This window comes from Zerene cesonia, chromosome 1 (assembly GCF_012273895.1).
Source record: "Zerene cesonia ecotype Mississippi chromosome 1, Zerene_cesonia_1.1, whole genome shotgun sequence".
Lineage (NCBI taxonomy): Eukaryota > Metazoa > Arthropoda > Insecta > Lepidoptera > Pieridae > Zerene > Zerene cesonia.
The window spans coordinates 314,514-331,238 of NC_052102.1; the positions used below are offsets into that span (position 1 = coordinate 314,514).

General features: G+C 35.2%; 1 protein-coding gene across 4 annotated transcripts in view; it reads right to left on the reverse strand.

The window, feature by feature from the left end:
* Nucleotides 1-16,725, reverse strand: part of LOC119839548 (toll-like receptor 6) — a 190,495-nt gene that overhangs the window by 141,038 nt on the left and 32,732 nt on the right. For 2 of the 4 annotated variants that reach the window (XM_038365891.1, XM_038365860.1), the window contains one exon: nt 14,831-14,904. The exons of the other annotated variants lie outside the window; for them this stretch is intronic. The gene's annotated coding sequence lies outside the window, so the exon portion shown is untranslated. The remainder of the gene's footprint in view (nt 1-14,830; nt 14,905-16,725) is intronic. 4 annotated transcript variants of the gene reach the window in all.

Here is a 16,725-nt window from a genome sequence, read left to right on the forward strand (position 1 = left end):
GCTGTTTTACACACGTGGTACCTGATGTTATACAGCTCCATGTTATTTAGCCTTCATCCTAATAAATCCGGAGATTAGCGCGTTCAATCAAACAAACAAACTCTTAAGCTTGATAATATTAGTATATGCATATTAAAAACAATAAAGAAATAAATTAATTATATTAACAAAGTTATTAAAGAGTTCACGTAGACCGATAAAGTTTTCTCGGAAACTCATCCGTATGCGCCTAGTGCGTAAATAAAACCTAGGTCTAAGATGGTATCCGAGGCAAGCGAACGCCTGATTTGGTTAAGCTACGCATCATTACGTATGTAGAGAGTATAATTACCATGGGATCGTTACGGGAAGCAATCGAATCCCATCCGAATGGACCTTTGAAAAACACGCAAATGCAATTAGTAATGGATAGTCTAGGATTAAGACTTTTTATGGGATGTCTTAGAAGTCTGAGTGCGTGGGAACATTCTAATCTAAGGAGACTGCTCGTGATGTTGTATGGGATTTCTTTTTTTCCTGGTCCTGGCTTCGCTTAAAAAGTACGCTATATCTTATAAATTAGCATATAATTACCACATGCTTTTAAACGCTTTTGCGACTGGATAAAAAATTAAAAAAAAGTTTAAATCCGTTCATGCAGAATTTTAGTTTAAAACTTATTAGAAATTCTCTTTATATTTTCTTAAGAATATCAAAATTTTCCACATTTGATGAGTGTATAAAAATATTTTATATAATAAAACCATTCAGAACTCTTATAATGGAAAATTTATCATTTTGACTGAAACAAAAACCTGTCTACGCTAACGTCCTATAGGTAGTTTTATGAGCGAATGACTAAACATTACTAACATGAAATATGTTGTTAATTTTAATGAATTTTAATGCATGTACGTACGTAATGTACTTATAAGTACAGCGTCGCTCGATCATTTTGACGACCCTTAATAGGCGATTAGCACTAGACTGCTAGTTGTGTATATACCTACATCAATGTTACTTTCTCATGAAATTCATATCTAAATTAACTCTCCATAAAGACAATAAATGGAAAAGCATAATTATGAATACGAGAAATAAAATAGGTGCAATGTACAATTCCCTTCAGATAATATAGAGCTTATTAAAGAAGCCAATAGTGGGCCAGCCACGTAGTTAATTGCCTGTGAAACCTGTCGACCTGCATACGAATTACAACATTACCGCAAACTGACAACACTGTGTCACCTGTAACCCCCCGGAGAGGGGGGATTTCATTAAAGCGAAGTGCTTATACTTTTGTCAGTCGATTGACTTCAATTGAAAGGTAGTTTGTGTTGAATTGAGATATTCGCTTAACTTCGCGCATGAGTTTACGATATACTTTCTAAGATATGGAAGGACCCAAAGCGAAAGTTCTGGCTGATAAGATATTTTGAAAGGATGGAGGCAAGATCTATCAAATTAGTGTAATGTGTTAACAGATTTGGAAGCGAGATAGTAAGAGCATATATATATAACGGATGAAGGGTGCACGTGTTAACGGATGAAGGTGCACGTGGTTGTTTTGAAGAAGAGCGTCGTCGAGCATCGCTGACGTCCCGACTTCCTTGAGCATTGCTTCGCCGATACTGAGTGATGTAGTAGAAAGTAAAAACACTTGTGAATAATTATTCCAATTTATTTTGTTCTTCAAGAGCTCCGCTCGCTACGACAGCTCGAGTCGAAGTGTTTTTTAAACCGGCGCGCGCTCGGCTTTTTATAACAAAACTGGACGTATTATTTGTTTGAATAAAAACATCAATTCTCGCAACTTACTAAAATTTATAAACAAAACGCTTTAAGAAATTTAAGATGATTACAAAAAGTAAATCAGTTAGTTTTTTTTTTTTTTTTTTAAAGTTATTAAAGAATTATAATCTGTGTTTTTAATTTGAGAACAAACATTCCTAAACATTATTTTGAACCTAATTGCAATCAATGAATCAGATTGTTTTAGAAGATGCGTGACTATGTTGTTTGAAGTGCGGTTGCACGCCGACACGGCCATTCTGACAGGCGGCGCGTGCTCTGCGCCTGCCTGCGTTGTGATGTTCGATATCTGAAAGCAATTTCTTTTTCTCTGAGCTTGGTATCTGTATGCAACTCATGTTGCTTATTTTGAATGGGTTATTGCTGTAAGGGCAGTACATAAAGACATCTCTTATGTACTGATTTATTTATTTAGAATTTTTGGTGTGTACATGTCCACCCATAGTTCCACAAGGCGTCCCTACGGTATCTCATGGTTCACTTAAGGATGCATCAATATCCATGGTTAGCTCAAGGGTAACACATGGATTAGCTCAGAGGTACAACTCGTAGATTTGTAATATCATTAATCTTTGGTGTGTACATGTCCACCCATAGTTCCACAAGGCGTCCCTACGGTATCTCATGGTTCACTTATGGATGCATCATGGATCCGTGGTTAGCTCAAGGGTAACACATGGATTAGCTCAGAGGTACCACTCGTAGATTTGTAATATTATCATCAATCTATGGTGTGTACATGTCCACCCATGGTTCCACAAGGCGTCCCTATGGTATCTCATGGTTCACTTTAGGATGCATCAAGGATCCGTGGTTAGCTCAAGGGTAACCCATGGTTTAGCTCAGAGGTACCACTCAAGATATTTAATTCTCGTCGATTTGTAATATTATCATCAATGTAGACGTAAACCTTTATGAGGATGACATAATAATAAATTTATTGTTACATACGGGTTGAATCCGATGATGTACGCTCGTCGTTATTAGCCAACTGGAGTGGCTGGCTAGCTCAAGATGTAGATGGCACCGGATCGGGAGTTGCGATGTTTGGATCAGGTTCTTGCACGCCGACATGGCTACTTGGTCTCCCGGCTGTGGCGCACGACGAATTTAATCATGGGCGACTACTCGGGGCGCCCACTGCCGACCACCATTTTTACTAGATAGCGGTAATTTCAAGAACCCTGACAATTTCGTAAGACTCACTGAATTTGAGATCCAGCGTTGTTTGATTACGCGGATTGTTCTTGATTATGACATAATCTCCACGCTGAAAGTGATCGGTCACGTAATTTTTGACGATCACCAAAGCATTTTTCAGGCTGGCTACTTACCTCTCCAACTGGCCATTCGCTCGGCCAATACCTGGCGCTATAGCATGCATGTTTATACCGAATCATTCACAGTAGTGTGTGAATTCACCAAAAATTTTCTGCCACAGCACGCAGGTGCGAGATTCCGAAGTATCCTTGAGGACATTCCCATCGTGTTCGGTCGCCCAGCTTTGTAGTTGATCGTTGGTACATCCGTAATAGGTGTGGACGGTTCAGTGAAGCAAGATCCACCACCATGGTGCTGTCCTGAACTCTTCCAGGTGTTGCAGGTTGAACCGAAGCTGTAGTGACCGTGGGTGGGACCGAAGCTTGTTTCGATCCCACTTCTGATAACGGATGAAGGGTGCACGTGTTAACGGATGAAGGTGCACGTGGTTGTTTTGAAGAAGAGTGTCGTCGAGCATCGCTGACGTCCCGACTTCCTTGAGCATTGCTTCGCCGATACTGAGTGATGTAGTAGAAAGTAAAAACACTTGTGAATAATTATTCCAATTTATTTTGTTCTTCAAGAGCTCCGCTCGCTACGACAGCTCGAGTCGAAGTGTTTTTTAAACCGGCGCGCGCTCGGCTTTTTATAACAAAACTGGACGTATTATTTGTTTGAATAAAAACATCAATTCTCGCAACTTACTAAAATTTATAAACAAAACGCTTTAAGAAATTTAAGATGATTACAAAAAGTAAATCAGTTAGTTTTTTTTTTTTTTTAAAGTTACCGACAAATATTAAAGAATTATAATCTGTGTTTTTAATTTGAGAACAAACATTCCTAAACATTATTTTGAACCTAATTGCAATCAATGAATCAGATTGTTTTAGAAGATGCGTGACTATGTTGTTTGAAGTGCGGTTGCACGCCGACATATATCTTATTTTTGCAGGCAGATATCTTCTAGTAAATTATATATTCACTGGCAAATTCCTGTCTCAGTAGTTAAACAGATTGCATTGCATTGCTGCCCGCTTGTAACGACTGAGGGATAAGAAGAGGATTAAGGACTTTTAAGAAATGATCGAAATAAAGAATATACCTCGCTCACCGTATTACAAAACATGATAATTGGGAAATATAAATAATTCAATTGAGCCCCTCTAGAGTATTCTGGTTAGTTTTAATCACTTCAATGTTACGCCAAATTGGAAGTTTCTAGAAACGTGGCTGTGACGTCACAGGCTCTTGTTAATCATCTGTGAAATGGTGGCCATCTGCATGTTGATTGTGCGATTACCGCAAACGCAGAAACGGGATTTCTCCAGAGACGACAAAGAGCATTTGAATTAAATGCAGTCTGGTTATTCATATTTTTAGTGCGTTAGCTATGGAAATTTATGTAAAGTAGTAATGATAAAACCGATACTGGAATGACTTATTATGTTTGTTTTCATTTCCCAGTGAGAGACAAGAATTTTGATAATACAACAAACTTGAGCGGAAGATTGTATAACTGATATAGAAATAATGTTACATAATTGCTTGCTTCGTTATAGCTCGAAAGATATCTTAGATTTATTGTTGAATTATTATAACCATTTAAAACATATACAGAGTTTATGGGCACCTAAGAAAAAGAATTCAGATTCGTATGACTGCATAAGGTAAAAGTAAAATAAACAAATACACTTAATATTTTGAAAACGTATTGGGTCAACGAACGTCAGTAGATTAGTAGTAATAGTTACCTACAAAGTGTAAGATTGGTCGTATTGTCTTAGTGTTCTGTCCACTTAAAGAAATAGTCTTTCGTTTGGTAATGTAAAATTATTATGTCTATGTGTTGTATCGATTGACAATCTCTTTTGAATTATAGAAAAAGCTTTGGCTGTATTTCTAACTATGTACGTAAAGAAATATACAAAGAGATAAATGAATTTAGTGACGTTTTAATTGCATAGTGTCCTCGTAATTAGGGCACCCGAAATCGGAGCAACTAAGGTTTATAACATCGGCGTCTAACTAATACCGCGACCCGGGATAAACCCCGATCCCGGGCAATCCCACCGATCCCACCAATCCCAGTTATCCGGGACATCCTGGCTCCGGACACGGGACTAATGTAGCGGTCATCGGACAAATAGATACTGGGATTAGCATTGTCCTGATTAAATAACAGCCCCTTGCGTTTTTGTCCGCCTGGTACATGGTTTGATTTAGGATGATGACTGGTTGTTTTTTTGTTCCTTGTGACTTGGGTGTGTGTAGTTGTTATTTTTAGTCGTGTCAATATAAAAAGGAATTTAAATGTAAATAGTTACCTTTACAATAGACTCAATTATGATTAACATTAATTACTTTTAAAAGAATGAGGACCATTATCATAATATACAAATATTTAAACAAATTACAGTCCAACAATTAATGATGAAACATGTAACACAAAGCTGGTAAGGGAGGTAAGGGAATTACATATTTAATGATTGACCTTAAATAATACATTTTTTATATTAACCTCATAATACAAAATTAAAAAGAAAAAATCTATCAGTGGTGTGTTTACGTGACGTTTGAAACAAAGCAAAAAACAACAACATTTCGCAACCATGGGAACTCAATCCCATTCAATAATAGTACATCTCGAAACATTCCAGGCCTGGGAATCGAATCCAGGAAATCTGTCGTGTACCGTTGCGTCACTGCGCACTGCAGTACATTCACATCGCATAACACAATAAAAAGCTTCAATTATTTCACCGGAACACAGAGATTGCTTTAATTCCATAATGACTGTGAAACGTATAATACTAACGTCCATTTAACCAATACCGAATAACCAACAAAGCTCTAAGCGGCAGGGGTCAAGTTGTGGTGGTCGCGGTACATCGAAGTCATCATTCATATCTTTGCGGCGTCACGACCGGCCCGAGGCTTAATCTAATTTAAAATTCATCCGGCCAACTCAAAAAGCACGGTTAATTTGTGGAAAGAAGAGAGAGGCGGACACTCCTGAAATCCACCGGGTAGCGCCTTGAAGGCGCGTGAGGCCGCATCAACCTACCTATTTAAATATTCACCTCTTTGAATATTTTTAGCTGGCGACGTCGTGTCTTTAATCATAGCTTATATAAAGTGGTGTAAGAAAGCGCAATTAACAATACAAAGGGACGGTAAACGAAATTAAAGCCGGCGACGAAAATAACGAGCATTTTGCAAAATTGAGACTTATTACGAAATGGCGGCCTGCACTTACTTTAATGATATTTTATTTGAATTAAAACTTAAAATGCAATTTCGAATTTTCGCGTACAAAGAGAGGTTCAAATTAAAAATTTGACTCCACAATACAGTTTTAATAACAACATTTAAAAATCCAAAAATATGTGTGATGCTTCATTCGTGCCGTCCTTTATTGTAAACGCCGCGTTCACAAGATTCTGCCTTTTGATTCTTCATTTTAATCGTAAATAATAAAGATCTGACTGACTATGCTCGTAATTATTTTCTATATGATCAGAATCTCATATTTCCCATTCCGCTCCGTACAAATGAAAATGGCGTATTAAAAATAGGCATTTAAATATAGGAAAATCTTTCCAGAATCATCAATTACGTGTGTGCATACTCGTGAAACAGTCAATTTATACACACAGCATGAATATGAATTACGAGAACGTGTTTCTTTCAAACATAAACAACTGAATAGAACCAGCTGAGATTCATGTACATAAGTAAATCATGATCCACAACTACACCAAGGTAACTATTCCTTGTCCAAACACTACGAAGCAGAACGTTTCAAAGCTATTAGATTATGAATGTGACTCATTTAAAAATCCAGGGAAATGTGTGCACTAAAGCCAGCATCAACAGCCAGCAGACGCATTACCAGCTGCACAGTTCCGTCACAGTAATAAGGTTTCCCACAGAAAATCGGCGTATAAAAATGTCAAGCTCGTTTGAGTACGTAGATTCAATTCTAAGCGAATGACGTGGAAAAAGTTCGAGTTTCAGGTGGAAGCAGGCATTAACTCGATTGATGGCGAGACCCTCACTTAGCTTAATTAAAACCTTTTCAAGATGTCTACATTCGGTTTCGCCACAATATTCGCTTTTGATCCGGTTAGTTGATAATGTTAATATCAAAGGCACGATGGGAGATCTTGCTTTTAAATTATGCTCGAAATCTGTGTGAACCTTCAATTATAATATTAAAGCTTTGAAAACAACGAGATATTATTTTAATTACTTAGCGTAATCTCATAACATGGGATGGAGGAATAAATGCATGGAAAATACTTTTTTAGCCATTATTTTTTGTTTTCAATATACGTTATTTTTCTGATGGTGTATTTGTATGAGTTTAGATATGTTGTATGTATGTGATGGAGTTAAATTTGTTAAAGGAAGAGTTATTTCACCTCTTAGAAACTTGGCGATAAAGGTTAAAAAAATCAGGTAAGTGAAGCAAAACATTTTAAATCGTCACTATCTAGTGACGATTTAAAATGTTTTCCTTATCTAAGCATAATTCAATAAACAAAAAACATTCGCGATATGACCTTGACTTTTCGAATACGATATCATTTTATGCAGAATTCATAACGAAAGATCAATAACAACTTATGGGACATCCTATTATTTATACATAAATTCTATACAGTAGATACATTAATTAAAGGTAATGTCAAAAGAGACAAAAACGTAAACGATAATTTTCGACATATACCAAATATAGACACTAAATTCATAGATATTATATCTACAAACTATATTAGCCAATACGAGCTACAACACTCAAATGCAGGATGGCCCGAACGCTAGTTTCTGTCGAGTAGGAGTGATTCATACCGCTCGACTCAACCGAAGCGATTACACGGATTACAAAATACTACATTAATGTTTATAGCAACTATTGTTGGCCATGAATTATCCACAATGACTGTATAATGCGTGTGCGCAGCGTAATGTGCTGTGATAACCAGTGTAAGATGATCTCTGAGCTTTTTGTTAATGTTTTGTCATATTACACGTTTTATTTGAATTATGCTTGAATGTCGTGGATAAATAATTCGTTATTTATGTATCTTACACTTTTTATAGTCTGTGGTGTAAAAATATTACATCTTTTGAACACGCTGTGTCGTTTTAGAGACGTAAAAGGAAAAAAACGTCATATATTGCAAGTAAGGTTCTTAGGGTAGACAAAACATTTCTCTACCTATGTATTTTACATGTATTTATTTAAACACAGTACAGGTGAGCCCATTGTACATATAAACCTTACAATTTGACATCTGTCTTAATATCGACCAAGACAGGGGCTGTCGAAGTTATAGCTTATTGGAGAGTATTGTATTATATACCTATAAGTCGTTACCTGAGACTACATTGTCGCACTAATCTTATCAATACAAACACAGCACGTACCTACGTACGTGCTGTGTTACTACGTGCTGTGTACCTACGTTTGTCATAGATAAGTGTGAAATACAGTGAAATTATTGTTTCGTGTTACCTATCAACGATGTATCGGTAACTAATTGTACATCTCTCTCTACCTTATGTAAAAATATTTGAGAGCGAAAGGGAGAAACGCAGTTTTTACAAGCACGAATATGATTAATGGCGGTACTATGTTACAATGTGATTCATCTGTATATCAAGACTCAAGGGTATTTTATAAGAATACAAAATGAGTAACGTTTATTTTCATAAGTATATAAATACAACAATAAGAAGAGAATTATATCATAGCTTCATATCAAACAATATAGTATCTTAATTTTATATTTTGAAAAATATCCTAAAACTATATGAATTAAACATTGTAATCTTTATTGCTATCAAGTCAATTACAAACTGGTGTATCTAAATCCACTGTTTTCATTAAGTACATACATAACCTTGTAAAACCAGAAACAATCAACAAAACATTCATTTATTTGTCCACATGAAATCATAATCGAAGAAAAAAATTTCCAATCCAACTTCGTTTATAAAACCAATACGAGAACAACCGAATAACGCATCAATCAAAATTGTATCCCAATCCTCAGCCAAGTGCTGACTTCCAACAGTCCCTGAAAAAGCGCGCGTGTCCACCGCCTTACTTCGCTAAGTGAATAAAGAATGGGCCCATTAACTGCCCATGTGACACATCAGACACACTTACAAACTTATGTTGTCTTCCAAGGTTTACTTTTATTGTGCCCACATATAAATGAAGTATAGAAGTAATGGCTTCTTCTTTCACGTAACAAAAACAATGTGAATGTGAACAAATTTAAGAACGACAATCTTGTACGTAGATTGTGTTGTTCTGGCCTTGAGACGCGATTTTGATATTCACAATTTAAATAGAACATCGCTCATAGAATAAAACAAAGTCGCTTTCCGCCGTCTGTCTGTATGCTTTGATCTTTAAAATTACGCAATGGGTTTTGAATAGATAGAGCGAATCAAGAGGAAGGTTTATGTGTATAATAACATAGCAAAAAAGAGAACGGAGTTTTACTCCGAATTTAACGCGTGCGAAGCCGCGGACAAAAGCCAGTAAGATTGTGTGTAGTGTGAAGTGATTATGAAAGGTACAAATAAGCTGTCTTTATATAAAATTCTTACGGTTGAAACAGTACGGTAGAAAGCTATTCTAACAGTTAATGATGTCAAACTAGCGAAAAATCCAATAAAATAAGGCAAGATTCGTCACCGAATACGTTAAAGTTTAAAAGAATATGTTAACTTAAAACAACCAAGCAAAGAGTCCTAGGTCTCACAGACAATTTCAATAAACTTTAATACGCGCAGAACCATTTAGCCAGTAAGCTTATAGGATTAACTAAGTCTACCTAGCCCTAATTGCGCGCTGCATATTTAAAGGGTCGGGCAGGTCGTGTAATATCCTGCAAGGAGGGCGATTAAATATTCAAATATTAATTTTGTTGTGTTGACATTTCGGTCGTAATTGCCTTGAATCGATCTTGGGTAACGTTCGTAAGGAGCGAGATAATTATAGCCCGCGTAAGTTTTGTGGTAAAGTTATATTTCAAGGTGCCTACGTGTGAGATTGCTTCATAACTCAAAAAGTAAAAAGAAGTGAAGTGAGACAGTGCCACATTTACTGGCTGGCTGACTGGCTCAATAACAGCTGCACGTGTATCAATGCATTTAAAAAATATACAAAAACATATCAATGGACAATGAACAAAAAGGGGCATTACCTACATGCAATATATGTTGCATTCTTAACATCAAGTTTTACATTACATAACAATTATTTTCAAGTAACAATTTTAATAAAGTATCTATGAACAATTAAAAAAAGCTTTGCTTACACATGCCAACAATGAAAAAAAATATTAAAATATGAAATGTCATAAAAACGAGAATTTAGAGTTAACCATAAAATAATGTGAAAAATTATATATTCATATTAACTTTGCGGTAAAAAATAATATCAGGGAAACTAACTAACTGCAATACGCTCAACAATATAAAAGTGCAACACGACTTCATCTGAAAGACAAAGGAGTGACAAATAGAAGAATACGAGGAGAGGCAGGTGCAACAATATTGTGGTATTCAGAGTGTGAGGACAATTAACACATCCGTTATTCAATAAGAGCTGTTTAAATTGAATAATCGCCGATGCTGCATTGAATTAAATGCGTTAGGGGTATTCTGTATTGTGTGTTCTGTAATCTTCAATGTTGTTTTTAAAGTAACAGGATTGTAACATGTGCTTGTAGATAGATGTATAAAAGTTTCTTTCAGAAAAGGTCCCATACAACAAGGCACCCGATGTATGTTTTCATTGTTTATTTTCACAACATTTTAATATAATTTAAGAAAAACGTAAGTAAGTGCAACGAGACATGTCATTGTATGGTTTTCTAATTTACGGAGAAGGAACCTAACACTATTTTTTTAAGATTTTATGAACACTTTTTAGAGTGATTAACCCGAAAGAGTCACGCCGCAAACAGACAAAAACGCAGACGGACATAGCGAAACTATAGGAACAGAACTGTGACATTTTAAAGGATTATAAATACGAAAAAAACTGATTTATAACTCCCTATAAAAGGAACGTTTTCATAAATTTATCCAGACATACGTGTCCCCGTGACTGGGAGCAAACTCTCAGTTAAAATCGCGATTCCCGCGACTGTGGACGGAGCAGTAATTTGTTAAGAGACATATCCGATGCGACTATAATCCGGTCTGACGCTACCAATTACGTGTAATGCGAGATTCATATCGTACTTATTGTGTTACTTTATTACTCTGTGAATATTTTGATGCATGCAACTTTTATAACAGATAAGAAATAAGAAAATATGATTAAACTTTACAAGTTAATTTATTTCCTTCTTTAGAATATTCTAATTTTCTTATTACTTACTTAATTATCTAATTTAGCGATTTAAATTTGATATAGTTAACATATGTAAGATAATAAAGTTATTGTTGTAGAAAAATCTTTTTATAGATAACAGAAAAATTATTTTCTGTTATCTATAAACAGTTTAAGACTAAGTTTATAATATTAATTTTAAGCGGTAATAAGAGTTTACTTTTATATTCCTGATTATAATTATGGCTCGTATAAACAAACTTAATGAATTCATAGGATCAAGGTTAGTACAGATTTAGGTCAAATAAATCTTGTTTTAATAAATGAGCACGAAATATATTATATCCTCGATCTGTATTCATAGGATATACAGTAATCAGTAGCGAATTCCTAATAGGCCTCACACGATTCAAGAATTGATATACAATACTTCAATAGACATGTTAGCAGTTGAGATCGAAAAAGCACCAAGTGAACCCAACAAAAGTGAACCTAAAACAAAGGTGTTAAGATTCAAATCTTGACAGATGGACGGGTGGAGCAATTACGCCGACACGTAATTGGCGGGCGCTCAGTAATATTTGCCGAATATATTTTTACGTTTGCTCAGTTGATTGCACGAAACCGTGGTTTGGGTTATATGAAGCACAATTAAATCATTGAGAAGAATGTTTTTGCGAGTATTTCTGTGTATTCGTCCCGTTTTAGTTAATACTGGGAATAAACTTAACGCTTTTTATTCTTTTTATGTAAATTTCTTTGGCCGTGTTGATTTTCCTTTAATATATGGTAAGTGTAAGTGTGTCTCACTATTTTTCTTTGAAATATTTAACTAATGAATCCTTTTATAGATAAAAGTTCTAAGAGAGTTGTAAATCTTGAATGTTTCAATGTTTGTTTTAAGTGTTTTATAAGTAATTTAAGATTTCTTTTGGGACAAATCATTACATCGTAACTTCTCTGGATATACAAGAATTCATTTACAAATTTTGCATAAACCACACAAAGCACGAAACAATGAAATGAACGCAATACCTCTATTACTGAGAGTATAATAAACAATTAGACCTCCAATAAGGGATGTAAACAGCGCAAATCGCAGTAATCGAATGATACCGATTATTCGATTTGACGTCTCGCAATCAGCGCACGCAAACGAGCAAACACCGCCGTGAATCGATTAGCGACTCGATTGTCGACTACAGACAGCAATCATTGGGTTTATTTGGCTGATGAATTGACATTACCGAGTTATGTAATAAGCGATGTGAGTAGATAGATAATCATTATTTATTAGACTACTTCTCAGCCTGCGGGTGCGCTCGCATGCACCGGTACACCCTGTCATTTGATTATACGACGTTCCTAAAAGCGAAGGAGGTAGTCATTTGAACTATTTTTTTTACTGGATAACTGCATTTGTTTTCAACTAATTGAAAAAAAATTCTTTTTTACAAGCTTCTAATGAAATCTAGAAAAAAAGTATTTAAATAACGTAACCCACATGATCTTATATATTGTAGATAATTCCAACACGTAGGTAACGTGCCGTACGAGCATGTATAACAGAGTGTGCTAACAATAGCGATGTATATCCAAAGTCGACCCTAAATAATTAAAAAGTTACACAAAGTCGGGATGTCTCCTAGCGTGTGCCGCGGGGAGACATAATTTACTATGCTTTTATGACTTTATAGAATATTTAAGAGCATTAAAATGTTCAAAATGGCGGCGTGTGAGATATATTTAATTAAAAGTGCAAAATTTAATGCCCTTTTATGCATTAGCCTAACACGATATTCTTAAGTGCTCGCTTCAGTTAACCTATAGTGCTTTCGCCCTTAGCATCGCGTTTTTATAAAAATGCCCATGTAATAATTTCAGGCCATTACCAAGGTGATAAATTACAAGCGAATCGGTTTAGTATTTTGTATTTGATCAGATAACAAACAGACCATGGAAATATTTATGACGGTAGTAATATTAGTGGGACTATAATTCGTTGGAATTAAAAAAAATATCAAGATATTATATACATTAGTGTGATATAGGTTTATTCATTCAATGTTCATACAAAATTGGTAAAGTTTCCCGAAGATAGTTATTCTAGTACTTAAGATTTGAACGAAGATTGTTACGGGAGTGCTTCCTTAATAAAAAGTATTTTTCTTAATAAAGACAGTTCTGCGTTTTCAATATAAAAGTTTTTGTGGAATCACTCGGTAGGCTCGCAAATCGTAATATGCCTCAACTGAGATTTTCGTAACAGAAGTGTTTGCAAAGTTTGGAAAGTCTAGGCAAAGATAACGTTATTGCGATTTAATTAATTCTACGTTAATGTTATTTTAATTGTAATTTATTGCGGACCGATAAGTTGTAGTATTTATGTTTCTGTATTTAATACGATGTTAGTGCCATACTGCTCCGTAATGGCTAGACCGATTCCAATCACTCTGTCAGTAAAGAACGAATTTACACGGAAGGATATCAAACAGAAAAACAATTGAAGCTCGAAAAACATTGATTGAAAACTAGCTTTCCGCCCGCGGCTTCGCTCGCGTAATCAAAAGAGATTCCCATGCGAATGAGATGTTTCACCGCGGTAAAAAGTAGTCTATATAACACTTAAGCCTCCTATCTATCTCCAGACACAAAAATCATATCATAAAAGCACTCAGTAGCGGCGTAAAATTAAGACAAACAAACACTTTCGCATTTTCAACATTAGCAAGGATATTTGACATTCTGGTATTAATCTAAATAAGATCGAGTGGTTTCCGCAGATTGATGAAGATAAATGGCTGTAGGTCACGGGGGAAGGATTGCTGCTACCTATTAACAGATTTATATTGACTAGCTGACTCACAAAACTCCGTCTGCTCTCAATATATTCTGCTGCGATTGGCGGTAGCGTGTTACTGTATAGCTTATAGCATCCTTCTATCCTACTAATATTATAAATGCGAAGTTTGTAAGGATGTGTGTGTGTTTGTTGCCCTTTCACGCAAAAACTACTGAACCGATTGCAATGAAATTTGGTACTCAGACAACTGGACAACTGGAATAACCTATAGGCAACTTTTAATCTCGATATTCCTACGGGATACGGACTCCCGCTCGTGAAACCGCGCGGCGCAGCTAGTAAGTACATAATGACGTTTATATGGTTCAGATAGCACAAGATTAGCACAAGATTTTGTTTGTTGAAAGTGCTTTACAAACATATTAGTAAGTAGCTGCATAGATATTATAAATATACTCTAGTTTCTTCAGTGGTCTGTTCAGTTCAGTTTGTCAAGACAGACACATTTGTAACATTAGGAAGCATTATATCGAGGTGATAGAGATGAAAAAATTCCTTATTTTCCTCTTACAAAACGAGAGGTAGATGTGAGTAAATAAATGAATACATACGTCAAATGAACAGATACAGCTGGGTCCAAAGTTCATTCAGTCTTCGATTCGAGCTCGCATAATGAAAGGCTCACCTGCGAACAAATGTTTACATTAAAGACGCCTCTACTTAGCTGGTGAGTGGGTTCGCTTCAGTACATATGGAAAAAGTTGTAAAGCTTTTATTCGCTGAATGGAGCTTTCAGACGCGATCTAACGTGGATAATGAATAGGGAAAATATGGAGTTATTGAAATGCTGTTTTTGTATAAAATGTCTTTTTAATACACACGTGATCGGCTTTCTGGGATTTTATTAGAGGTGGTTTGTTTGATTAGTGGTTTTTAGAAGAAAAAGAGGTTCGTTGATATATTAAAACACATAAGATATTAAGTGAATTGTTACTAAGGCACTTCTAAACCGCATGTATGATATCGATAATTGTCTTCGTCTTTCGACGAATTATAGTAACTTATTTTTTATGAATTTGTTTTATACAAAATACGTTTCTATATATTATAATATGCTATCAAGCATCTACTTCTATATCCTAATTAAAATATAGTTTAATTTCAAAACACTTATAAGAAAAATTTAAATATTCATTTTGGATTCAAGATTCTTAGTTATTTTCGACACATCGTTCAACTGTTCTTTCGCTTCTATATAAGAAAAAGAATCTCGGAACATTGCATACACCAAAGTGGACCAGCAATTTCATCAGAGTTTCATATGCGAGAGTATTAGAATGTGATCTCTTTTGTGCATAAGTAGGCCTCCATTCACCATATAATACCGAGCGTATAATACGAGTCGAAGCGTTTAAAATGAACAGTTGGCTTTGACTTTATAATGACCCTCTAAGTAGACCGGCTTTTTAATTGCGCGGCCTCAGAGTATCTTCTTAATTATTTTTATAAAATTCCCGGTTACAACTTCCTAGATTATTATGATAGATACGAGTTTATATAGAACGAGACATTGTAACTAGTCAGAAAGTTAGTAGTAATAGGCAATATTAATTTGTAGGTCTATTATGCAAAAAGTGCTGAAGCGTTTTGTACGAGTTTTGGGATAGTGATAGATGTGAAATATTAAGCTTTATAAGCGTGTAATGCGAAGTATCGCCTGGTATAACTGTCCTGAAAACATATCATGTGTAAAAATAGACGTAAATACATCTAATATTATGTATGAACACATAAAAATTAGGCCCAAAAGGTAAACACAGACTTCAGGTATCACATAAGCAGATAGATACATATGCTAAATTGCTACAGTGCTATGACAACATACAATGACGTAATACTAACATAAAAATTTGACAAACACAGAGACAATAGATGATCTCATGTCACAAAAACTATATGGTTTCTCAGAACAATCGGAAGCTATAAAAAATTAATTAACTATGCTGTCATCGCCTTTTAATTAAACAAAACTATACGTATTTTATTGAGAAATACGTTCGAGTGAATGCATTTTTTTTTATAAAAGTATTCAAAGAAATATCACTTTCAAAATTAGGTATCATCTACGCTTATCTAATCCTACTAATATTGTAAATGCGAAAGTTTGTAAGGATGCGTGTGTGTTTGTTGCTCTTTCACGCTAGAACTACTGAACCGATTGCAACGAAATTTAGACAGCTGGACAACTGGAATAACATATAGGCAACCTAACATATAGGAATAACATGTAAACATTTTTATGCCGATATTCCCACGGGATACGGACTTACGAAGGTGAAACCGCGGGGCGCAGCTAATAATTAGATAAATTGCAATGATATCTACTAGATAGTCAACTAATTTCATTATACTCTTCCAGTATATCAAAATGATTACCTAGTCTTGCCATAAATATTGTAATAAAGAAAAAAGAAAATTGTTAACTGCAAATAACATTTATTACTTT